Genomic DNA, 25,534 nt, shown 5'->3' on the forward strand with positions numbered 1-25,534 from the left:
TACTCCGACACATCCTGCCGCCTTGGTATCCAGGAACGTGTTTCGGCAGAGTCCTGGCATTCCTGTACTTTTCAGCTGCAGTTACATAAGCTCTTCCTGCTTCTCCCCCTTGGTATTTTCGCGGCACTCACTTTTTCGGCCGATCAGTTTCGTTTTTCGACTGCGCGCTTTTCGGCACGGCCGTATTCCCAGGGGTGGGGCTTCAACTCTCGCGCTCTTTTCGCGGGGAAGAAGGCTTTGGCGGGAATCTTCACGCCAAAAGATGGCGGCAAGATGGCGGATTCTGAAATTTTTCAATGGGTCACCGCTGACTTCCACTTCAAGGCGCAGGTGATTAGTAGGTAAGTATCCTGTTAGTGACGCCAGAAGAGTCGATGTGTACCGCCCCGTGCTCGGCCGCAGCCGAGCCGCTCGGATCCGGGCTCGTTGGTGGGTGGCTCGAGCACCTCCAGACCCGGGGTCACTTCGCTCTGAAAGGATGCTGGCGCTACGTAGGGGATAGGTTTACGGCCGGGGCCGCGATTTTTAGTTAAGTTCGTGATGCCACCCACAGGCTGTGGTGAATGTGGACACCACCGCTGCTGTTTACTACACACCCCAGGGGATATGTTGCGCAGCAAAGGTGTAATCCCCTCCGTGGGCAGGGGTGATGGGCCGGGACCCGATTGGGATGGCATGTCGGTGCTTGTCGGTGCGCGGCCCAAGGACACAGTTGTACTCACTATGATTGATGCACAAAAGTCTCTGGTAAACCAAGATGATGGTGGTCGGTGCCCGCAGCGGCTGCGTCTGGTTCCCCCTACTCGGGTTGGTGGTCTTCGCCTTTCTCCTGCACCGTGTAGTGTGTATTTAGACTGCCTTCGTTTCAGCGACGGGAGTCCGCTCCCTGGCGGTATGTGCGTTGGGAAAGCCCGTTTGCCCGCAGATGCTGGCCCGTGGGATCTCTCTGCCTGTGCGGTGGCTTTCTATCCCCCTCGGTGGGCTGTTGTCTTCAGTCGGTACTTGGGTGGGAAAGGACCTATAGTCCAGACCTCAATCAGTGAATAAACTCAGTCCAGTGGCTTCTGAACCTCGTTTCAGGGTCTGAGTACCCCCCTGTGTGCTTCGGTTTCCAGTCAGTTCCCCGGGTCGGTACCGGCGGGACACTACGCTGTCCCGGTTCACCACGGTTCCACCTGGCCATCTTCCCGGCTCCTGCAGGCTAGGCCACCGTGTGCCTCCTAGCCGAGGTACCAGGGCTACAACCCTGGCACCTGTCAGTTCCCGCTGCAGACCGGTCACCACAGGCCTGCTGCACTTTCCTCCTCAACCTTGACTGACAACTGACTGACAACTGACTTGTGTTTCCTGCCTCAAGCCCTCTGAACTCCTCGGTGGGCATGCCAACCGCCAGGCTCCGCCCCCCTGGTGTGTCCATTAAGCTCTGAGGGAGGTGACTAGGGTTTAAGGGTGGCTGATGACACCTTTTTATGGGACAGGTGTTATGCAAGGGCCTACCTGTGACTACCTGGCTAGTCCATGGAGTCACAGAGGAGCATGACAGAAGACAGACAGAAAGACAGGTCTGGGTATATGATCCTCCACCAGCAGCCATTTTCAGAGCTGACAGAGCAGAGCACGGTAACGTCACACGCTTTATGCTGGATACGCACTTGGTAACTATAGACGCTTTTGGCCAAAGCTCATAGTTACCATCACGTCTCTGCCTCCACTGCTCCCTGCTGCAACCAGCTATTTTCAACTCGCGGGTGCACCACACCGGGATTCCCTGACCTGCTGGAATCACCTGCCACGACCATTCAACAGGCAACTGCTATTCCAGTTGTATATATTTTATAAGTGGTGACACTGTTCACCAACACGCGGACATCAATTTAAGGATCAGCACTTCAATGCTGATATCATTATAGGCATCATTAACTTCACCAAACAGGCTTTACCAAGGGAAAAAACTGATCGGTCTCAGTGAGTTTTGAATGGTCCATGAAAAAAAACACCTCCATAAACTATAATGGGTACAAGTCATGGATAGAACACATATGTCTGAATGAGGCCTATCACATTGAGAATAAAGGGGAGAGCAGAGAGATCTGTAAGAATTGGAGCTCTAATGGATTTGTTACTTTTTCCAAGCACTCAGCTAGAGAGAAGTCTAAGGGCTCGTGCGCAGGTTGCATTTTTTTTTTGCGCTTCTGCAGCGTTTTAAGCTGCAGCATCACATTGTCAAAATTCATGCATTCTTCCTCCCCAGCAAAGTCTATGACAATCATGCAAAATCCGTGCGCATGATGCTTTTTTAAACGCAATGTTTTGTCAAAAATTTGACAAAATCTCTGCATTTAGAAATGCAGCATGTCACTTCTTTTGTCCATTTTTGCAGGGTTCTACAGCCATTGAAATCAATGAGTTGTAGAAAAATGCTACCAAAATGCTCAGCAGTGCATTTGCACTGCATTTTTGTTGCGATCCGCATGTTTTTTTGACATAACAAATGCAGGTCTTTCGGTCTCTCTTTCTCTCTGTCGATGTCGGTCTCTCCCTCCCACCCCCTCTCTCATACTCACCGATCCACGATCACCGGCGTGGCTCTGCACGGCGTTCACACTTTGGTGGCTTCTCCTCTTTTGAAAATGCCGGCCGCTCATTATTCCATCTCGTATTCCTTGCTCCCCCCACCCACCGGCGCCTATGATTGGCTGCAGTCAGACACGCCCCCACGTTGAGTGACAGCTGTCTCACTGCAACCAATCACAGCCGCCGGCGGGCGTGTCTATATCGTGCAGTAAAAAAAATAAATAAGTAATTAAAGAAAAAAACGTGTGGACCCCCCCAATTTGGATACCAGCCAGGGTAAAGCCATACGGCTGAAGTCTGGTATTCTCAGGATGGGGAGGTCCACGTTATGAGGATCCCCCCAGCCTAACAATATCAGCCAACAGCCGCCCGGAATTCCGCATCCATTAAATGTGACAGTCCCGGGACTCTACCCGGTTCATCCCAAATTGCCCTGGTGCGATGGCAATTGGGGTAATAAGGAGTCAATGGCAGCAGCCCATAGCTGTCACTAAGTCCTAGGTTAATCATGGCAGGCGTCTCCCCGAGATACCTTCCATGATTAACCTGTAAGTTAAAGAAAATAAATACACACATCCAAAAAATCCTTTATTTGGAATGAAAGACAAAGAAAACACCCTCTTTCACCACTTTATTAATTCCCAAATACCCCTCCAGGTTCGACGTAATCCACATGAAGTACCACGACGCTTTCAGCTCTGCTATATGAAGCTGACAGCGAGCGGCCACAGACCACGACCACTCTCTGTCAGCTCCACGCAACAACTGAAGTGAGCTGCGCGATCAGCGATGATGTCACTCAGGTTACTAGCGGCAATCGCTCTCAGGTGGAGGACTCCAGCTGTGGCCACGGGTCACCTGAGTGACAGCACCGCTGATTGCGCTGCTCACTTCAGTCACTCAGGGGATTTGCGGTCACAAGTGAGTCCTTCACTTGTGACCGCAAATCAGGCTGGAACACAGAGAGAGAGACACGCGCGATGTCAGTGAAATCGGGTGAAGCTCTGACGTCACTGCTGCGGACTCCTGTGTCCTGGCACTGACCTCGGAGGTTCATCTGAGTTCATGACAGCACACAGAGACAGAGCCGCGGGATGACAATGAAGTCCGAGTTCATTCTCATCGCACGGCTCTGTCTGTTTCTGCTGTCAGTGGGCATGTAGCAGAGCTGAATTGCCGGGGGACCACACTGACAAAAATACATCCAAAACTCATGTAAAATGCATGCAAAATGCATCCAAAATACATGCATTTTGGATGCATTCTTTTTGTCAATACGCAGCATAAAGTCTGCCAGAGGGTGCATTTATTTCTGCACTGGTCAGGACGCAACGTGCGCATGAGCCTTAACAGGTCTTCTGCAATAGTAAAACACATGAGCGTAAGTACACACGTACCCATCTCACAAACGACGCTACATCGTTCAGCGATATATTGTTCGACCAAGGTGGTCGCGTGGATGTTGTTCGTCGTTGGCAGGGTGTCAAACATAGCAATATGTCTGCTGCGTTCCAAACGACGAACAATATTTTGAAACTGAATGACATGTCAACAATCAACGATTTTCACCCTATTTGCGATTGTTTGGAGTCGCACGTAGGTGTCACACGCAACGAAATCGCTAACGATGACGGATGTGCATCACGAAAACCGTGACCCTGACGATATATCGTCAGATAAATTGTAGCGTGTAAAGTGGCCTTAAGGCTGGAAACACATCTATGCGAGTAAAATCGGTCCGACTGGGCTGAAAAAAAACTCGGCTGATTTTAGTTCACGTTAGGTGCGAGTGCAACGCAAGTGCGATGCTATTTCTGAATAAATTAATGATTTTACTAGCGTGTGTAATGCGTGTGTAATGCGTGTGTAATGCGTATTTTTTACTATGTCATCTGCCATTCAGCGCTGCTACATGGCCGCTGACAGCAGACACAGACAGCCATGCAGCAGAGCTGAATGGCAGATGACAGCAGACACAGACAGAGCCGCACAATCAGAATGAACTCGGGTGAACTTCACCCGACTTCATTGTCATGCTGCGGCTCTGTCTGTGCCGCGTCCTGATTAGCGGTCACCAGTGAAGGGTTCACCGGTGACCACTAATCCCCCGAGTGACTGAAGTTAGCAGCCCTCTCTCATACTCACCGATCCCCGGCACTGCACGGCATTCACACTGCTCCGGCGGCTTTTACTATTTTGAAAAAGCCGGCCGCTCATTAAACAATATCGTATTCCCTGCTTTCCCCGCCCACAGGCACCTATGATTGGTTGCAGTGAGACACGCCCCCACGCTGAGTGACAGGTGTCACACTGCACCCAATCACAGCAGCCGGTGGGCGGGTCTATACTGTGCAGTGAAATAAATAATTAAATAATTTAAAAAAATGGCGTGCGGTCCCCCCCAATTTTAATACCAGCCAGATAAAGCCATACGGCTGAAGGCTGGTATTCTCAGGATGGGGAGCTCCACGTTATCGGGAGCCCCCCAGCCTAACAATATCAATATTCTTTTTTTCTTTTTTCCCTTTTTTTACTAGGGTTGATTATAGTTGATAAAAATTAAAAAATTATTAAATTGATTCTGAATAAATACACCATTCCCTTAGTCCTCTCATTTTATTTCTTTTATTTTTTATTTTTTCTTTCATTTGATCTTTTAGGTAATTTGTCTTTAAATAATGTTACCCATAGAGTCTCTTAATCATTACACTAGTTTGGGCTTAATTACCCTTATTTCATGGTTATTGCATAAGGTGATATTGCCAGTCAGCGCAATTTTAGCGCTTGCCAACCATCTGGTTTACATTTTGCCAACCAGGATCGTCACTTCCGGTTTGCGGACCGGAAGTGACGTCCTGTGGTGAGGAGCGGCTGTCTGTATATGTCTACAGTTGCCAACCATCAGGATTTACACTTTGCCAGCCGGTGACGTCACTTCCGTTTTTCGGACCGGAAGTGACGCTCCGTGACGTCACTTCCGGTTTTCGGACCGGAAGTGACGCTCTGTAACTTGTTAATGAGCTAATTGAGCGGTCTATTTAAATCTGGACATTGGACTGTCAGATTACATTGACTGCAGACCCGGACGGGCAGCTTTTTCCTCTGGTCCAGCTTTTCCATATATTTCTACAGAGCCCTTTCTGGTGAGTGTTCATTACATGGCATTTCTGTGTATTGTCTATTTTATTAGATTAGAATAGTGTCTCAGTGCTGGTGCTTAGGCTCTTTGTCCTTCTATATTAGCAAGATATACATTTTTTGGATAAATTTTTGGGTTTCCTGTTTGGTTCCCCTTTTGTTGTATAATGGTTCTATTATGCTACATTTTATCTGTATTTCAATTATATCTTCAGGTGGACATTATATCTGCTAGTGAAGCGGCTCAACTGACAGATTCTTCATTTTTGTCTTTTTGTTGACATTTTTTGTATATCATAGTTTATGGTTCATGCATTATAATGTGGTGAATATTTCTGCCCTTTTTTGTTACCATGATTGTATAATGCCATTATTTCTGTATACTTAAAAAATTTTTATGTATCTTTTTATTGTAGTGTAAACTGATGAAGGTCGGATGACCGAAACGTCTTTAATAATTACACAGATCAATGAATAAAATATAAAACAATTTCAGTTGAATGCTTTGAGTGCTGGATTTTTTTCAATTTTTTAATATCAGCCAGCAGCCGCCCAGAATTGCCACATACATTATATGCGACAGTTCTGGGACTGTACCCGGCTCTTCCCGATTTGCCCTGGTGCGTTGGCAAATCGGGGTAATAAGGAGTTAATGGCAGCCCATAGCTGCCACTAAATCCTAGATTAATCATGTCAGGCGTCTATGAGATACTTTCCATAATTATTCTGTAAGTGACAGTAAATAAACACACACACATGAAAAAATCCTTTATTAGAAATAAAAAACACAAACACATTCCCTCATTACCAATTTAATAAGCCCCAAAAAGCCCTCCATGTCCGGCGTACTCCACGGACCTCCAGCGTCGCTTCCAGCATGAAGGTGACAGGAGCTGCAGAAGACACCGCCGCTCCGGTCACCTCCACGCAGCAACTGAGGTGAGTAGCGTGATCGGCTGAGCTGTCACTGTTGGAGGATCCAGCGGTGGGCGCGAGTAACCTCAGTGACAGCTCAGCTGATCGCGCTACTCACCTCAGTTGCTGTGTGGAGATGACCGGAGCGGCGGTGTCTGCTGCAGCTCCTGTCACCTTCATGCTGGAAGCGACGCTGGAGGTCCGTGGATGACGCCGGACATGGAGGGCTTTTTGGGGTTATTAAATTGGTAATGAGGGAATGTGTTTGTGTTTTTTATTTCTAATAAAGGATTTTTTCAGGTGTGTGTTTATTTACTGTAACTTACAGATTAATCATGGAGGGTGTCTCATAGACGCCTGACATGATTAATCTAGGATTTAGTGGCAGCTATGGGCTGCCATTAACTCCTTATTACCCCGATTTGCCAACGCACCAGGGCAAATCGGGAAGAGCCGGGTACAGTCCCAGAACTGTCGCATATAATGTATGCGGCAATTCTGGGCGGCTGCTGACTGATATTGTTAGGCTGGGGGGCTCCCCATAACGTGGAGCTCCCCATCCTGAGAATACAAGCCTTCAGCCGTATGGCTTTATCTGGCTGGTATTAAAATTGGGGGGGACCGCACGCCATTTTTTTAAATTATTTATTTATTTATTTCACTGCACAGTATAGACCCGCCCACCGGCTGCTGTGATTGGTTGCAGTAAGACACCTGTCACTCAGCGTGGGGGCGTGTCTCACTGCAACCAATCATAGGCGCCTGTGGGCGGGGAAAGCAGGGAATACGAGATTGTTTAATGAGCGGCCGGCTTTTTCAAAATAGTAAAAGCCGCCGCAGCAGTGTGAATGCCGTGCAGCGCGGCGCCGGGGATCGGGGAACGGTGAGTATGAGAGAGGAGGGGAAAATGACTGACAGACTGTGAGAGGGGGACAGAGATAGTGACGGACCGACAGAGAGAGAATAGAGACCGAGAGGGAGAGACCGACTGACAGAGAATAGTGATTGACAGACTTTGGGAGACATCGCTCATTTCCAGTGTTTTAGGAAACATGCGAGAAATGTATTTAGAAAATCGGATGTCACTAGGATGGTGTGAGTGCCGTCCCGTGACATCCAATTTTTTACACGCTCCCATAGACTTGCATTGGAGAAACTCGCAGTAGAAACTCGCAAAAAAGCAGCATGCTGCGATTTTTTTCTCAGTCCGATTTGGACTGAGAAAAAATTCGCAGATGAGAGCTGAATCATTCACTAACATGTGCCTGATTCCAATGCGAGATTTTCTCACATTGCTCTACTGCGAGAAACTCGCAAGTGAGAAGCAGCCCTAACACTGACAAACTAAATGTCTTCAAGCTTCGTTTCTACAAGGAGCTTTTGGGGAGTTTTTGGTGTTGCAGATTTTCTGCACTTCTATATAAATTAGGTTACTTGCATTTTTTTCATTGTGGTTTTTTGGGGTGTTTTTTACATACATTTTTATTGTGTTTTTGACACTGCGTTTTATGTCTCTTTTTGGTATTTCATGTTTTAGATAATGCTGTTTTGTTTTTTATACTTCCTAGTATTTGGCTTTGACAGAACCTTATTTATACAGTCATATGCGGATTACATGCGTTTTTTACCTGCGGATTTTCCACATCTGATGCAATTCAAAGGCGAAAATTTGCACATAAAACTCAACGTACCCGCAAGAGGAATTTACGTTGTGGATTTGAAATGTGCACCATGGGTCAGTTTACGCTTAGTAAAAACAAGCACATCGGGAAGGAGGTTTCCTTAAGGGCATGAGCGCACGTTGCGTTCTGTACCTTGCAGAAAAAAACGCATCCTCTAGCAGAATTTGGCAATGTCAAATTTGGTTTTGACCACAAAAACGCTTGAAAAACGCATGCATTTTAGTAAGCTTTCGGTGCATTTTAGGTGCGTTTTGATTGCTTTTCATATGCGTTTTTCTTGCTTTTTGGTAGTTGCGTTTCCAAAACATTGTCATGATAGAATAAAGTTTCCAGAAATGAAAAAAAAATAAAAAAATAGACATCTACTGATGTCATTTCATGCTACCAAACATTCAATACATTCTGTTGAATAGGTAGAATCTCTTAGAAAATGTCTTTGCAAAATTGAACTCTACGTTAGTTGAGGATGTGATGTAATCAGGGAAGCCATTGAGCTCACTACCAGCCAAAAACGGATGCGTTTTTGTTGACAAATATACATGCAGATCGCATAAAAATGCAAGTAAAATGCACTAATTTGAATTTAGGATGCGTTTAGATAATTCTCATTGACTTCAAAAATGCTGCAAAAACGCTCAAAACAATTGACATGTTGCTTTTTGAAACACAGAGATTTTGACAAAATTTTGACACAAAAAACGCAGCGTTTTTGGACGCATTGTGCGCACAAAATATGCCTATTTCCCATAGAATTTTCTTGGAAAAAAAAAACATGCATTTTGGCATTAAAACGCTGCAGTTCAAAACGCTGCGGAAACGCATGAAAAAACGCAACGTGCGCACATGCCCTAAGACCAGCGTCCCCCTTGCAAGTCTCACATTGCATCACCAGGCACGGCCTGAGGCTTCCCGCACACAAGCGTCTCAGATGCATAGAAATACATGCAGCCAACCCGCTCCTGTCAGGAGAGTATGCGGCCGTGTCGGGTGATACGAGACTCGTGAGAGTCACTCACAAGTGTGACTCCAGCCTAAATCCCATCCCTTTTCTGACATTGTAAGATGCTACATTTTTGACAATGAAAATACACAGCATTAAAATTCACCAAGAACTCCACCAAAAAACTAAAATTAGGCTGAGTACACATGTCCTATAGTCATCCGTTATCACGGATCTGTTAGACAGCCGTTTGCAAAAAAGTTGTACAAGCACAATTTTTTTGTCTTTTGATAAACAGATTGACTGGATCCTTTTTTACATGTGGAGTCTATGGACAATGGATCAATTAAATTGCTATTAATCGTCCATTTGTAACATTTGTAATTGATCCATTACAAATGCAAGTACAGCAGATGGCTAAATGGCTATCTGTGGTGCCCCTGCGGCTTCACAGATATTCCACAGGGTACTACACCTCACCCGAGGTGCAGTATTCATTTCGGATATGGAGGAGGTCAGCACCAGTAAATTACCAGCAATACACTCATCCATGACATAACACAGGAGCTCTTCCACTGGTACTGGGCTAGGGTAGGTGCGGGGGTTGCCATTACGAGGCATGGGACCTCATGCACACTAGTTCAGGAACCCAGGAGGTGGGGCACCAACAGGGGTAGTTAGAAGCCATCACACACACACACAGGCAGTCTCCGACAGGTGCAGCAGCAAACAACAGGAGTCGGGAGTGAGCACCAGACAGTGTCCGAGTCTGGTCGGACTCAGAAACAGACAAACAAGCGCGGACACGGATAGTCAGGGGTCCATGGTCTGGAGCTGAAGGTCGACCCGGTTTCTTAGGAAAAAGGGGAATCCCATGTTTCGCGAGGAGTGTGGAAGGCACTCGTGACCCGTTCCACGGCCCAGGAGCTGGGGTGGAGAAAAACCGTAGAAAGGTGACGCACAGAAGGGAACACCGTCCTCAACCTCCGAAGTATCCGAGATCAGCTGAAGCCCATCACAGCGCAGCCCAGCACTCCAATGGCGGCGTGTTATCAGTGAGTAAAAGAGCTTGAACTGCACCCTCTGTGTCATCCCATCACTGCCGGTGCTCTCAACATCGCACCCCTGCGCCAAAGGCGACTACTACTCCCAACATCCCCCATGGGGCCTAGCTCTACCTGTGGACAGCTGCAACACCCGAGCTGTGTCACCCTTTGTCCCAGAAGAGAGAGACTTTCCTCAATGGTGGCTAATAACTGGCCGCATACCACAGGTGTCGTCACGAATAACTACTCCCATTATCCCCATCCCCATCTTTATTGACACCGCCGGGGTCACGAAACCGGGCCAGGCCGCTGTGACAACGTAAATCGACACCGACCCGGTGAGGAGTAACCCCCAAAGACCTCGTGGGCACGTCATATACGTTAACAGATCCATTGTCCATAGACTCTCATGTGAAAAAAAAACAGATTCGGCAAAAATCAGCTTCCCAATGGATCCATTCTAACAGATGACTACAGGACATGTGAACTGTGCCTAACAGTGCAGAATTTTCCTCAACCATTTTGGTGCCACATCCAATATTTAGACACAGAGTATTTATCCTGAGCAGTATATGTAAAGAAATATTTAGCAGATATCTTTCATAGCAAGACTTTACATAACACCACGACTGATGCCAGCTCATCTTTTATTCATATGTTAGCTCATTGGAAACCAAAGTTCTGCTCACTTTTGGACAGTTACATTTCACTTTTATAAAGGCCACACATGGCTTTTTGCATACAGCATCCCCTGCTGTAGGAACTAGGAACTGCAGCTTCAGAAATTTTCACAAAGCATTGATAAACTCTGACCGGGACGACTGAAGGATGGCTTATTATACCATTATCTGCAGGCTGGCAGCATGTGAAACGTGTCATGGTGCTGACAACTTTATATGTTTCTGTCTCATGAAATGTATAAAGGAGTCTGCACTAGAATGGAATGAGAATTGCACTGTTGATACTGTTAACCCTCTAATACTGTTACTACTATTACATTTGCAGATGAAAATTACATTGATAATTTGATATAGGCAGTAAAATCATATTAGGTGTAGCAATTTTCTCTCTGATCTGACTGATTGCAGTGATGATCATCATGTCTAAATGAGCTCAGTAATGTGATCCGCTAAAAGTTCCAATTTTATCGCCACCAGCGCTTATTATGTAAGTGGTGATTTTTTATTTTTTTTTAAAGAAAACTCCATTAAGGTAACAGAAGGGTTTTATTTATTTATTTATTTACATGATAAGAAGTGCACCCTTAAAACAGCATCTAAACCAAAGAAATTGTTTGTGTGTGAAAATAGGTGGCCCAAGTGATCATCCTGATAATGAATCATGTGAACATTGGGGAAATTTGTACAGAAGTATTGATCATCTTCTATGGATTTTGCCTCAAAAAAGATTTGTCAGGAAAACTAAAAGACCTCATTAAAGCACAGGCACTCATGCATCATAGCGGAGCCAAACATATAAATCCACCTTCCCACCTGCTGGTTTTCCTATTTCTACCCTTCTCTGGCTCCATAACCCAGAGATGTCAATCAAAGAAGAGCAGAGGGTGGAGATAGAGGGAAAACAAGCAGGTGGGAAGATGCACTTAAATGTTTGGTCCCACCATGATGCACAATTGCCTATGCTTGGTTTGAACCGTCATTCTGTACTCAATCAAAAAAAGGCAGATCCCCAGCACAAAGAACGTCCATAAAAACTTGAAATAAAGTTACATTTTCATTTTATTCCAATAATGGTTAAAAAAGGGGGAAGAAGGAATAAAACATAACTCCTCCGATCTACGTGTTTCAGACTCGATCGTCCTTAGTCATGATCATGTTGAGCTTGTGCTGATCAGAGAAAGCCGTGCTTCAGCATCGCTCTGATCAGGAAAAATGCTGATCTCCTGTGAGTGCTGATGCTCTGCTGGTATTCACAGGAAGTGAGTTATGACAGCAATAGGGGTAATCATCTGACCCCGTGCTGTCATGGCAACCCATTGGCGACCAGTGATTGTGTCACGGAGCCACCGATGGCGGCAGAAACAGCGCAGTCCCAGCTAAAGTGCGTTAGATCGCGCTGTCAGAGCTTGACAGCACGATATAAGGGGTTAACAATTTTGGGTGGATCTCTGATCCACCCACACCTGTTAGCCTCATATGTCTGCTGATCAGGGGAGGCAACCTAAGATGTACATATACATCCTAGGTTGTGAAGAGGTTAACGTATGAAACCTCTTTCTATTGCAGTATACCGTCTGATCATATGACAGTTTGGTGCAGATTCTTCACAAAGTGTGAAAATGATATTTGGTAAAATCTAATCCAACTTGCTGCAGCAATTTGGCGACTTTTTCATCCATAAACACAGACAAAAAGTGCGGTAGTTCTTTTAATTGTGAACATACCCTTAAGGTATTTGTGGAACCAAATAGCATAACAATTGGCTATCATAGTGGGTGGAGCTGTGATCATTGTAGCTTACTAAATTGTCTCTCTTAGTACAGACAACTCCCTTCAAAAGCTAGCCACTGTGGCAAAGAGGTCCGAAACTAAAATTTAATTTAATCCCGAATGCTAATGCATTTAATGTCATAGTCTAATCTCTTTAATAATATACTTAAGGCCCAGTCACACACATTGACTTACCAGCGATACTGAAAACGATGCGACCTGATAGGGATCGCAGGTAAGTTGCTGGGAGGTCGCAGGTGAGATGTCACACAGTCAGATCTTACCAGAGATGCAGGAATGATACAGGTCGCAGTAGCGACCTGTATAACGATCTCAGCAGTCACTGTGACCCTGTCACACAGTGTCAAACACAGCGATATGTCCTGCCCAGCAAGACAACGCTGTGGAGACACGGGGCTCAGTGGGTGCTCTCGTCCACTAAAACCCGCCACCTTTAGAAAGACAGCATGGCTCAGGGCTCATCCCAACTGAACGCCGGCCTCCTTAACCGTGGGCGTAACACTACTCAGACAACACAGGGTGAGGGAACCACAATAATTAGACTTTATTGGATCCCCAAACAATTAACGGCACATAACACATAACCAGCAAAACACAAATGTAACAGGCAACAGAGTCTCACCCTTCCGCTGGCTCACCAGGGATTTAGAATGTCCATGCCTCAGAGCTTCCAGGGCCGCTTACTCCAGTCCAGCAGCACCCCGCTTTTGGCGGGCACCCACCGAGAAAGGAATAATGCCAGATTCAGGAAGCTGTGTGAGGTCTGCAAAGTCTGTAACAGGTGACTGAACTGTCCCAACCTGAGTGTCCTCCTTAGGTAGTCCTGGTTTGATGTTACAATCCTGGCAGCCGGAGTCGAAATCCCTAGGCTGTGGATATGGTCTCCAACCGGAACCGGGGTCCCTAGATTGAAGCCATAAGATATCCTGATCCTCTAGTCAGCTCCAAAGAGCTTAGACTGGATCCATCAGCATCCATCAACCTTCATCAACCCTGGTGGCTTAAAGAAGTCCCTTTTATAGCCATAACCTTCCCTTAGGATACACTGCGTCCTCATCGATTGGTTGGACAAGATTGCTTCTCCCATTGGATGAATTTCAAGCTGCATGGATAATGTTCATTTAAATGATGTGCATAGAAAGACTCAGTATATCTACATGGAGTCAGCAAGTCACCGACTAGATAATGGCTACTAAGGTAATTACATTATCAATACACAACTACAATACAATGATTACTGGAAAAGTCTGGAGAACAATAGCTAAGCAAACATGACTTAGCACACATAAGAACAATAGTCTGGCTGAATGTTAAGAAACTTTAACCCATGAGAGTCCATGTCGTCACAAACGCCTTTGAAGAAAATGGCCTGAACCATTCTGCAACGACTAGAGATCCCACAGCAGGGGCGTGATCGCTGGTAGGTGTCACACATAACAAGATCGCTACCGGGATCGCTGCTGCGTTATCTCGCTAGCGATCTCGTTATGTGTGAAGGTACCTTTAATCTAAAAAGTCCTTACTCACTACACTCTCTGATTGCTTTATTTGTTTTTAGCACCAGCCTCTTCTCCCTCTCTGAATTCAAACACCATCAGTGACGTCCACTTCAGGGGCCACGCTAGTCCCAGCTATACTCAGCATGCATTGGTTGTCAATTCTAATGTATGCTCAGTAGATTCTTGTGAATGTGCAAAATGCACAGGGACAGTGCGCTTGCTTAACGGCTTTGATCAGAGCTGATGATGTGGTAAGAGAGTACACTGTCAGTGCCTGTTGTAAGAAAATTACCTGGTGTGCTGGAAAAGCAGAAACCAGTGCCGTCACTTGCCGAGGCACGATTGGACTTTTCTGACTCGTTCTCTCCTAAAAATGCACACTGACAGTGCACGCTCTTTCCAGCTCATCATTTATGGTCAGAGCCAGCGTGCAACCACAATGTCACTGTACATATTGCACAGAAATAAGAATTAACAACCGATGCATGCTTAGAAGACCAGGGACTAGCCCAGCCCCAGAAATGGATGTCACTGATGACCCTTCATTTCAGAGAGGGGGCAGAGACTGCGTCATTGACCTCAGTCTCTGCCCCCTAATGATGACTCATTTGACTCTTCCAGCATGCACTGGAATTCTGCAGCAAAGCATCATCAAATAACATATAGTAAAAAGAATAATATAAAGTTATTAGAGTAGTGAGGGAACAGTAGGGACTTTTGTATTAAAATATATTAGAAAATATATTAAATTATATTAAATAGATATGTATTTAGGATTAAAATTAATTTTCATTTTGGACAACAACCTTTAATTCTAGCTTCTCACAAAAGCCAAGGATAGCAACCTCTGCAGGAGATGTATAGTATTGGATGTAAATATTACACTGACATAAAAGACTCAAGACTACCAGAGCTTGAGCAACTGTCTTTTATCATCATGTCTTTCAGCATGCACTGTTATTGGAAGGCTGGCAGCAGTTAAAAGGGCTTTTATGGATAGACTTTGTGCTAGTTACGCTGTCTAGCAGGTCCCAGCAGAACCCTGGCCTTTGCCCTTTAACCACTATAAAGGGATCTGGACCTACACAGGGACCCGGGGTTGAGTATACAGAGAAGCTGCTGACAAGTACAGAAAGCTGGCAGAGGATGGATGGTCAGAAAGAGATTTCAGAACCAAGAAGTCAGTAGCAGGAGCAAGGTTAAGCAACAGAGTAGCTAAAACATGAACCGAGGTTAGAAACAGGACTCAAACTACCTAAGGAAGAAAGAGAGAAATGGGAGTGAACCAGGGTAAGAGGAACTTATAACTGGCAACTGGATACAGGGATCCAAGAGTTTATGTATTATCAAACCCCATTCAAGACTCATAGAAGGAACTAATTTAAAAACCATGTTAAAGGATTAAACCTCAAGCTTCCAGTCTACATGCCACCATAAGTCCCAGAATATTAAACAGAACTGCTGCATTGTCATCCAAAATTGCCCTCAACAACGACACCCAACATTGCCCTCAGCCTAGAGATGCGAATAAGACCAATTCTTTTGGACTATATTTAAAATATCACTATGAACATAGTTGCAATGAATAGTCCAGTTTGGTTTGATCTTTTTCTCTTCTACATAACAAGTTTTCCTGATCTAATTTGTGTTATTGGTACAACAGTTTAAGCCTGTAAATGGGAAAACTTATTATAGGGAATAGAAAGGGTGGCACAGTGGCTCAGTTTTTAGCACTGCAGCGCTGGGGTTCTGGGTTAAAATTCCACCAAGGGCAATATCTGTGTGCCGCCCCCCAAGTCAGCAGCCGAGCTGCTCGGATCCGGATCCGCGGTGGCTTGAGGGGCGTCTGGACCCGGGGGTCGTGCGGCCAATCAAATAAAGGGGATATTTACAGGGGATGGTGTATCTGCAGTTCGTGATGCCACCCGTGGTGTGTGGTAAGATGGAGTACCACCGCTGCAGCTGGGTAGTAACCGGTGGTGATGGAGTGGGCAGCTAGGTGTTTAACCTCTCCACGGGTAGGGGGGAATGCCCCAAGACTCGGTGATAGTGACGGGGATGTACCGTTGGGGAGGTAAGGGTCACTTGCGTACTCACTCAGTCCATAAAGCTGACACCGACAACTTAGTAAACCAAAGTTCTGGACACCGCTGCCACTGAGGGGTGCACGTTTGGGTCCCATTCCTGCTGGTGTTGCCTGATGATCTGTGACCTTTCCCTTGGCACCTTGTTCTCTTCTTAGTTGGCCCCTATAGCTTGAAACTAGTCGGGTCCCGCTCTCCAGTGTGGCTAACTGAGGGAGCTTGCTCTCAGGGTTCACGCTTGGGATTTCCTGGAACGTTTTAGTGGAAAATCCTATCCCCATCGTTGCGCTAGTACCACGATTTTGGAGCGAGTGGAGAGCCAATCTTGAAGGCTCCATACTCATCGGGTAAATTGTCAGGTTGCCTGAAGCTACTCCTTGACCTAGGGTCCACGTACCCCATCATGCCCTGGTCCCAGCCCGGTGATGGTACAAGGCCGCCGGCTGTCCTGCTCTACAGTTTTGTGCCCCTTGTCACGATCCCCTGCGACCGGGGGTCCAGCTCCTACCAGGCCCAGACCACCGTCTGCTACCTAGTAGTTCCAAGGAGCCCAGCTCTTAACCTCCTCTCTTCTTCACTTCCAACACTTCACTGACCTACTCCTGACACTCCTGACCTCCTCTTACCAACCTCCCAAGTGGGCGACCCTATTCCACTCAGGCTGTCCACTGGTGTGTCTGGTGGGTGTGGTGCGGAGTGTTCCTAGGATTTTGATGAGCTGGTTTTGGCAACACCATTGGTTAGGGACCTGTAACCAAGGAGGAGGTGGATATTGTACAGAAGGGCAGATTGCACAATACCCTGTGACGACCTGATAATCAAGGGCGTCACATCTGCAAGGAGCTTGTATGTTCTCCCTGTGTTTGTGGGGATTTCCTCCCATACTCCAAAGACATACTAATAGGAATTTAGATTGTGAGCCCCAATGGGGACAGTGATGATAGTGTCTGCAGAATATGTTAGTGCTATATAAAAATAAAGATGTATTATTACTTCTTATGTCAGTAGGTCTCTATGCTATGGTGAATACAGAAGCAAGACAAAAAAATGTGAGGTCTGTAATATAACAAGGGAGTGAACCTCCTGAGCCACAAGGCAATTCATGCTGGATCATTACGTGTGTTTTTTCCACGTCAGATTATATCTTGTTTGTTGATTATTACTTTGACAATCATAGATAATTGTCCTGGGATTTTCCATATCTGTTAAGGGGCCTCACACAGTAGCATGACTAATTAATCAAGCGAGACAAACAGCACAGCACTCCGCAAGATCATAGCAAAGTTGCCAAGTGCACCTCAAAGGTTCGGCATAGCAGAACACCTATTTTTAGGCTCTGATGACTATTATTTGTGTGCCGCTTCCAATGTAGACAGCATTTAATGCTGTTTACCACAACATGAAAACATAGCCAATTAATAATCTTAAGTATCAGCTCATGTAAACAGACTATGCCAGTTACTGCTGCTGAGCAGACAATGACATACTGTTACCAATTTGCTGGCAACAGAAAAAGCTAAACACAAATAATCCTCTTGGTAATTTCTAACTGAAAACTATGTGGAAAAAAACTGTGACCACACAGTTGACAAATGACAACAGTATGTTTGTCAAATTCTATTATTCATTTCTTTTTGGCACCCTTTCCTTAGACTAATTACCAATGAGTTGTCATAGCCTTGTGATTTCTTGTCAGTTCTGTTGACCTAATCTTGGCTTAGAAGAATTTAGCTTTTTTTTTTTCTCTTAAGGAAGAAAAAAAAAAAGACAAACATACTTGTCAACTTAGCCCACCCACATATGACTGAGCCAACAATTCCTTAGTGTGGTTCACCACACACCAGCTTCACCTGACTGCCTCTTACCTGGTGCGTGACCTTCAATTGAAAATTCCAACAATGTGCAACTTGTGTTTGGCAAATGAATTGTAAGTATGCCAGCTGCCAGATGTCTTCATTCTTATAACACCTTCAAGTCTGCTTCTGGCAGAGATCCACATACAAAGCAGGCGAGGCGGTAATTGCACTGTCCATGTGCTGTAGGAGGAAAAAAAGAGACAACTAAACTCGGGTAAAAGCAGAATAATACCATTAGAAAGATGACACTGATAAACTAATGTGTCCCCGGTACTCTAATGTTGGGTACAAGCATGGCTCTTCATATATTTAATATAACGACAATCGTAAAATAAAGAAGAAAAATAATCTTTCTATTGTTTACACTGCTTGATGGGAGATTTTTACATTTCACAAAGTTTGTGAAGATATTGGCATTTGGCCAAGAGACGGGATGTCACCTAGGCTCAAAATATCACTACAGGTGTAAAGGTACCGTCACACTAAGCAACATCGCTGCTGATGCACAACTTGCTAGCGATGTTGCTGTGTGTGACATCCAGCAACAACCTGGCCCCTGCTGTGAGGTCGCTGGTTGTTGCTGAATGTCCTAGGCCAATTTTTAGTTGTTGCTCTCCCACTGTGAAGCACACATCGCTGTGTGTGACAGCGACAGAGCAACAATTAAATGTGCAGGCAACAGGAGCCGGCTTCTGCGGACGCTGGTAACCACGGTAAACAGCGGGTAACCAAGAAGCCCTTACCTTGGTTACCCGATATTTACCTTCGTTACCAGCGTCCACCGCTCTCAGCTGTCAGTGCCGGCTCCATGCTCTCTGCACACGTAGCCGGACTACACATCGGGTAATTAACCCGATGTGTACTGTGGCTATGTGTGCAGAGAACAGGGAGCCAGCACTGGCAGTGTGAGCGTGGCGGACGCTGGTAAAGAAGGTAAATATCGGGTAACCAAGGTAAGGGCTTCTTGGTTTCCCGATGTTTACCGTGGTTACCAGCATCCGCAGAAGCCGGCTCCCTGCTGCCTGCACACGTAGCAGAGTACACATCGGGTAATTAACCCAATGTGTACTGTGGCTAGGTGTGCAGGAAGCCAGCGGTAAGCGGTGTGCGCTGGTAACCAAGGTAAATATCGGGTTGGTTACCCGATATTCACCTTAGTTACCAAGCGCAGCATGCTTCCACGTGTAGCAACTCTCCAGCGATCCCTGCCAGGTCAGGTTGCTGGTGGGATTGCTGGAGCGTTGCTTAGTGTGACATCTCACCAGTGACCTCCTAGCAACTTACCAGCGATCCCTATCAGGTTGCATCGTTGTTGGGATCGCTGGTAAGTTGTTTAGTGTGACTGGGCCTTAAGAAACTGGCTGCAATGATCAATCAATATGGAGTCATTATCGACATTGGGTAATCGCATCACAGTCAGTCGCTGGAGCTCATAAAATCAGGTGCCCAAGGAAGTGAAAAAATTAGGCAAGTGTATTAAACTCTTAAAAAAAATAGTTTTGGTGGGTTTTGACATTTTAATAAGCTTCTGAACATTGCATTGTGCTGTTCTTCTGTTACTCCTCTTAAAAATATATTAATAAATAAATGGATGCTACCACTGCTTTTGTATGTTCATCACGCAACTGTCTCCAAGATTTGTCCTGTGCATCCCCTATACACTAGAACTCTCTATCTTGGCATATCAAATTATCTGCCATAATTGAAGCCTAGAGACAGAACCTGAAAACCCATCTCTTCAAGTAATACACCCAACAAAAACAATGCTGACAAAACATTACTACCAAACCCCTTAGCTACTGTTTCCTTCCCCAATACTTTGCAGTTTGTAAGCCCGTGAGAACAGAGTCCTCTTCCCTTTTGTATTGAGACCAACACTGTTAGGCCAGAATCACACTTCCAAGAGACTTGGGGGAGTCTTGCATTGCATCACCCGACATGGCCGTATACTCTCCAGACACTAGCATATTAGCTATACAGAAATACATGCAGCCGCCCCACTCCTGTCAGGAGAGTGTGCAGCCGTGCCGGGTTATGCAATGCGCGACTTACGAGAATCTCTTGGAAGTGTGACTCTGGCCTTAGTTTACATTTAATGCACTTTCTTGAGTTTTAGAATTTCATAGTTTTTAAAGATTAAATGTTAAAGTAAATATACAGTAAGTCTAAGTTCAACCTATTGCCTAATATGTTATTGCAGAGTTAGGCAAAAACCCTAATTGCCACATATTAGGTGAAAAATTCCTCCCTAACTCTATATATGACAATCAGACTACTTGCCTGGATTAACGTCACATCACAGAATTTAGTACCTGTTGCCAATAGAATCATATTTTTCAGGAAAGGCATCATGTAACAGAGAGTTTCCTAAACTCACTGTGCCTACATAATTTTACTTCTTGGTAGCAGGTACCTTTTACTAGTCAATAAATGTCAGTTTGCTGTCCCCCATACACCCAAGTATTTATTAGTGACCATGTTCTATCATTTATTATATAATTATAGATTTTCTTTCCTCAGCCCAAGTGCATGACCTTACATTTGTCCCCATTAAACTGCCATTTCTCAGACCAATCCTTTGGTTTACAGAAATACTCTTGTAATATTATATTATCCTCCTCTGTGTTGATTACCTTGTAGAGTTTAGTATTATCTACACATTTTATCATTTTACTCTATATACCCTCTACAAGATGATTAATAAATACTATTACAAAGAAGAAGGCCCAATACTGACTACTGTGGTGACTACTGTGGTATTCATTATTAACCATCCATGACCCAATCCGACCTTCTGCTTACTGACACTGAGCCAGTTGTTAAAATGCCTTTGTAAAGTCCAGATAGAGGCCATCCATAACCTTTTCATGGTCCAGCCTAGAATTTACATCCTCTTAGACAGGACTGATCCCTCATAAACCAATGTTGATGCTGAGTCATGAGGTGATTCTTCTTGAGATACTCCAGAATAGCATCTCTTAAAAAACCCTCAAAGATTTGGCCCACAAAGTATGTTAGAATTACTGACATATAGTTTCCAAGCTCAGATTTTGTCCCTTTCTAAATATTGGCATCACATATGCTATGCACCAGTCCTTTAGCACAGACCCTGTTATTATGGATTCCTTGAAGATGGAATCCATTAGAAGTAATGGTCTGTTTATTGAAAAACTTAATTCCTTTAGTCCTTATCCTCGCCTGGTGATTTTAAGGTGACAACATTCTTTATGCTGGGTTAAGCTGGTGAGAGTTAATAGAGAATTTATGGTATTTCTGATTGTGTCATATTTTATTTTCTTATGTAGAAAAGAAGACATTTAAAGTGGTTGTCCATTACTTGAATAACACCTTCTCATTGCACTTGTTTGCCCCATTAAAATAAAAAAAACTTATATTCACCTCACTCTCATGGGGCTCACACAAGGTTGTGATGTTACACAAACCCCGAGCCCAATCACGACCGATTCTCAAAAGGAAGGGGTAAAGCTGGGTTCACACTAAGTGACAGCGACAACGACGTCGCTGTTACGTCACCATTTTCTGTGACGTAACAGCGACCTTGTAAGTCGCTGTTATGATCGCTGCTTAGCTGTCAAACACAGCAGAAGCAGCGATCATAACGTCGCTGTGCTACATGTGCAGAGAGCAGGGAGCCGCGCTTAGCGCTGGCTCCTTGCTCTCCTAGGTACAGTACACATCGGGTTAATTAACCCGATGTGTACTGCAGCTACATGTCACAGTGCAGAGAGCAGGGAGCCGCGCACACTGCTTAGCGCTGGCTCCTTGCTCTCCTTGCTACAGTATACATCGGGTTAATTACCCGATGTGTACTGCAGCCACATGTGCACAGAGCAGGAGCCGGTACTGGCAGCAAGGGCGGAGGCTGGTAACGAAGGTAAATATCGGGTAACCAGGGAAAGGTCTTCCCTTGGTTACCCGATGTTTACGCTGGTTACAGCTTACCGCAGCTGCCAGATGCCGGCTCCTGCTCTCTGCTCGCTTCATTTTGTCGCTTTCTCGCTGTCACACACAGCGATGTGTGTGTCACAGCGGGAGAGTGACGACCAAAAAATGAAGCTGGACATTCAGCAACGACCGGCGACCTCACAGCAGGGGCCAGGTCGTTGCTGGATGTCACACACAGCGACAGCGACGGGACGTCGCTGCAACGTCACAGAAAATGGTGACGTAGCAGCGACGTCGTTGTCGTTGTCGCTGTGTGTGACACCAGCTTAAGGCTGGCCCCTCACTTCATTTTATATGAGGGGCTACTGATAAGTCTTGGACTTTGTGATCTTGTTTGTTTCTATGGTAACGAATGTTACATCACATGAAAGCCTTATGTGTTTAATATATATTTTCAAAATTTTGCATTTGTTGCTTATGGCATCAGTGCTCTACGCATGCGGGAAAACAAAATGGCAGAGTTTAATGCGATATTTACAGCAACCGAGAGCAGAGGAGTGATAAAATTCTTGTTTCTGCAAGGAAAGTCCGCAAAGGATATTCATGGTCAAATGTCGCAGACATTGGAGGATCAATGCCCTTCATATTCCACAGTTAAGAACTGGGGGGTTGCCAAATTTAAAATGGGCTACTGTAGCACCAATGATGAGGAACGTCCTGGATGACCTGGATGGCTGTTGTTCCGGAGATCGTTGATGCTGTGCACAACCTCATACTGGAGAATCGACGAATTACAGCTAAAATAATAGCAGACCTCATGGGGATTTCCCGTGAACGTTTGTGTCATTATCCATGAACTTTTGGACATGAGGAAGCTACCTGCAAAGTGGGTCCCCAAATGTTTGACAACAGAGCAGAGAAGCATGCGAGTGAAAATTTCCCCGTCAATTTGTCAGCGTTTCCGGGCTCATAAGAACTTCCTGGATTGACTGGTCACTATGGATGAGACCCGGATTTATTTGTATGACCCTGAAAACAAGGAGCAGTCAAAAGAGTGGAGGCACAGTGGTTCTCCTCATCCAAAGACGTTCAGGGTGCAAAAATCAGCCATTAAGGTGATGGCATCTGTGTTCTTGGATAAGGCGGGCGTGCTGCTAGTGGACTACCTTCAAAAGTGTTCCCCCATCAATCCAAGGTATTACATTGAACTTTTGAATCAATTGAAGGCAGCTCTGAAGGCCAAAAGGTGTGGCAAGCTGTCCAAAGGAATCTTGTTCATGCAAGACAATGCCTCGGCTCACACTACCACGGCAAAACTGGCAGAGCTGGGCTTCCAGCTGGTTGACCACCCACCTTATTCACCAGATCTGGCTCCCTTCAACTATCAGCTGTTTCCAACCTGAATAAACACCTCAAGGGTAGCAAATTTCTCACCATTTCTGATGCCATAGCTGCTATAGATGCCTGGTTTTAGGCACAACCGAAATCCTTCTTTTTGCTAGGTTTACAGAACTTGGAATACTGATATAAGAAGTGTGTTGACATCAGTGGAGATTATGTGGAATTAATGTAAAGTTTCATCATCCTATCAGTTTTCTTTCTGGGTAAAGCCAAAGACTTATCAGCAGCCCCTTGTATACTTATACGTTTGAAGGCAGGGAGAGAGAAGCCGACAGTGATTGGGAGTTGGCTCATATTACATCCATACCTCACGTGAGCCATGGAAATATGAGCCCAGACACCACTGGAAAGTTGCCAGCAACCTAGGTGAGTACAAGATTTTTTTTTTAATTGGGGCGAGATGGGGTTGTCATAGTAGTGGACAACCTCTTTAATAGATTGGCCTTTCTCTGATCCTTCTTCACCATTTCACCAAGATTATTTTTTAGAAGGCTACAAATTTTGAGTTTCTTACTGTTTAATGTAACTGAAGAATATTTTTGGATTATTGTTGCTTCGCTTGACAATGAGCCTTTCTGTCTCAATCTTTGTTGACTTTATTTTTTTTTTTTACACACAATTAATTTTTCTTCTTATAATCATTTAATGCATTGTCACTACCCTATTGTTTTATTTAACTAAAGGCTTTCTTTTTGTCCTTTATTGTGCCCCTTACAGCTTTATTTAGCCATAGTGGTTTCCTCCTACTTCTAGATTGTTTATTCCCATAGGATATATATTGTGAACAGGTCCTATTCAAGATACTTCTAAAAGTGTCTCATTTGCTTTGTACTTATCAAGGACATGGTCCCATTTTATGGCACTACTGTCATCTCTTAGCAGATGGAAATTAACCTTCCTTAAGTTTATTGTCCTTGTAGCGCCTCTACTATAGATCTTATTAACCCCTTCCTGATATGACCCATTTCCATTTTTATGTTTTTTAATCCCCTTTTTCCCAGAGCCATAACCTTTTTTATTTTTCTGTACATATAGACGTGAGTACTTTATTTTTGCTGGATGAGTTTTAGTTTTGAATGTCACATTACCACAGAATGTACTTGAAAAATGAAAAGAATTCCAAGTGCGATGAAATTGTAAAAAAAAAAATTAATTCTGAAATTTAATTTTAAGAATTGTTTTTTTACAAATTACAATATGTGGTAAAAATGACCTGGCAATATGACTCTCCTCATGCCAAACGTATCCATTTTTTTCACTATTTTAGTAGTGGAAATAAAATCTGACTTTTAAAAAAATATTTTTTGAGATAGCAATTTTCCAAGGCTTGGAAAATTTTCATTTTTCGGTTGATGGAGCTGTACGAGAGTATCTTGTAGGACAAGACTATGTTTTTACTGATACCATTTTCAGATAAACATGACATTTCTATTGCTTCTAAGGCTATGTTCACATAGGGCATTTTTGATGCATTTATTTTCCCATTGGTTTTATGCAAATACCATGCTAATAAAAAGTTGCTTTTTAGATTATGAGCAAAACCTATGAGATTCCAGAAAGCTCATGAACACACACCTTACTTTTTTTCCTGACTAAGGTTATGTGCGCACTAGAAAGTGCCTTTTTCTTAAGGAAAAACCGTACCCTCTTAAAGAATCCCGCACTTGCGGTAAAAAAACGCACCAAAGCCGCAGTGAAATCCGCATGTGGTTTTACCATGGTTTGCCGCAGATTTACCACGGATTTACCGCAGATTTTTTGCAGGTTGGTCTCTGCGGATTTTTACCATTTATCTATGTCAAAAAACGCAGGTACCTGCGGAAAAGAACTGACATGATCATTAATTCCGCAGTGGAAAATCCGCGGGTAAATTCGCGGGTATAAAAAAATGCAGTGAAAACCCATAGGATTTGCTGGGGAATGAGTGCAGGAATGTTAGACACATTTTCTGCAGCAAATCCGCGGCAAAATCCGCAGTAAATCCGCAGCGTGCACACAGGGCCTAAAATGCAAAAATGCTGC

General features: G+C 44.7%; 1 protein-coding gene across 4 annotated transcripts in view; it reads right to left on the reverse strand.

Moving 5' to 3' along the window:
• Window positions 1-25,534, reverse strand: part of SOX2 (SRY-box transcription factor 2) — a 1,239,357-nt gene that overhangs the window by 553,082 nt on the left and 660,741 nt on the right. For all 4 annotated transcript variants that reach the window (XR_012751674.1, XR_012751671.1, XR_012751669.1 and 1 more), the window contains one exon: window positions 18,215-18,385. The gene's annotated coding sequence lies outside the window, so the exon portion shown is untranslated. The remainder of the gene's footprint in view (window positions 1-18,214; window positions 18,386-25,534) is intronic.

This window comes from Anomaloglossus baeobatrachus, chromosome 3 (assembly GCF_048569485.1).
Source record: "Anomaloglossus baeobatrachus isolate aAnoBae1 chromosome 3, aAnoBae1.hap1, whole genome shotgun sequence".
In the NCBI taxonomy this organism is placed as follows: domain Eukaryota; kingdom Metazoa; phylum Chordata; class Amphibia; order Anura; family Aromobatidae; genus Anomaloglossus; species Anomaloglossus baeobatrachus.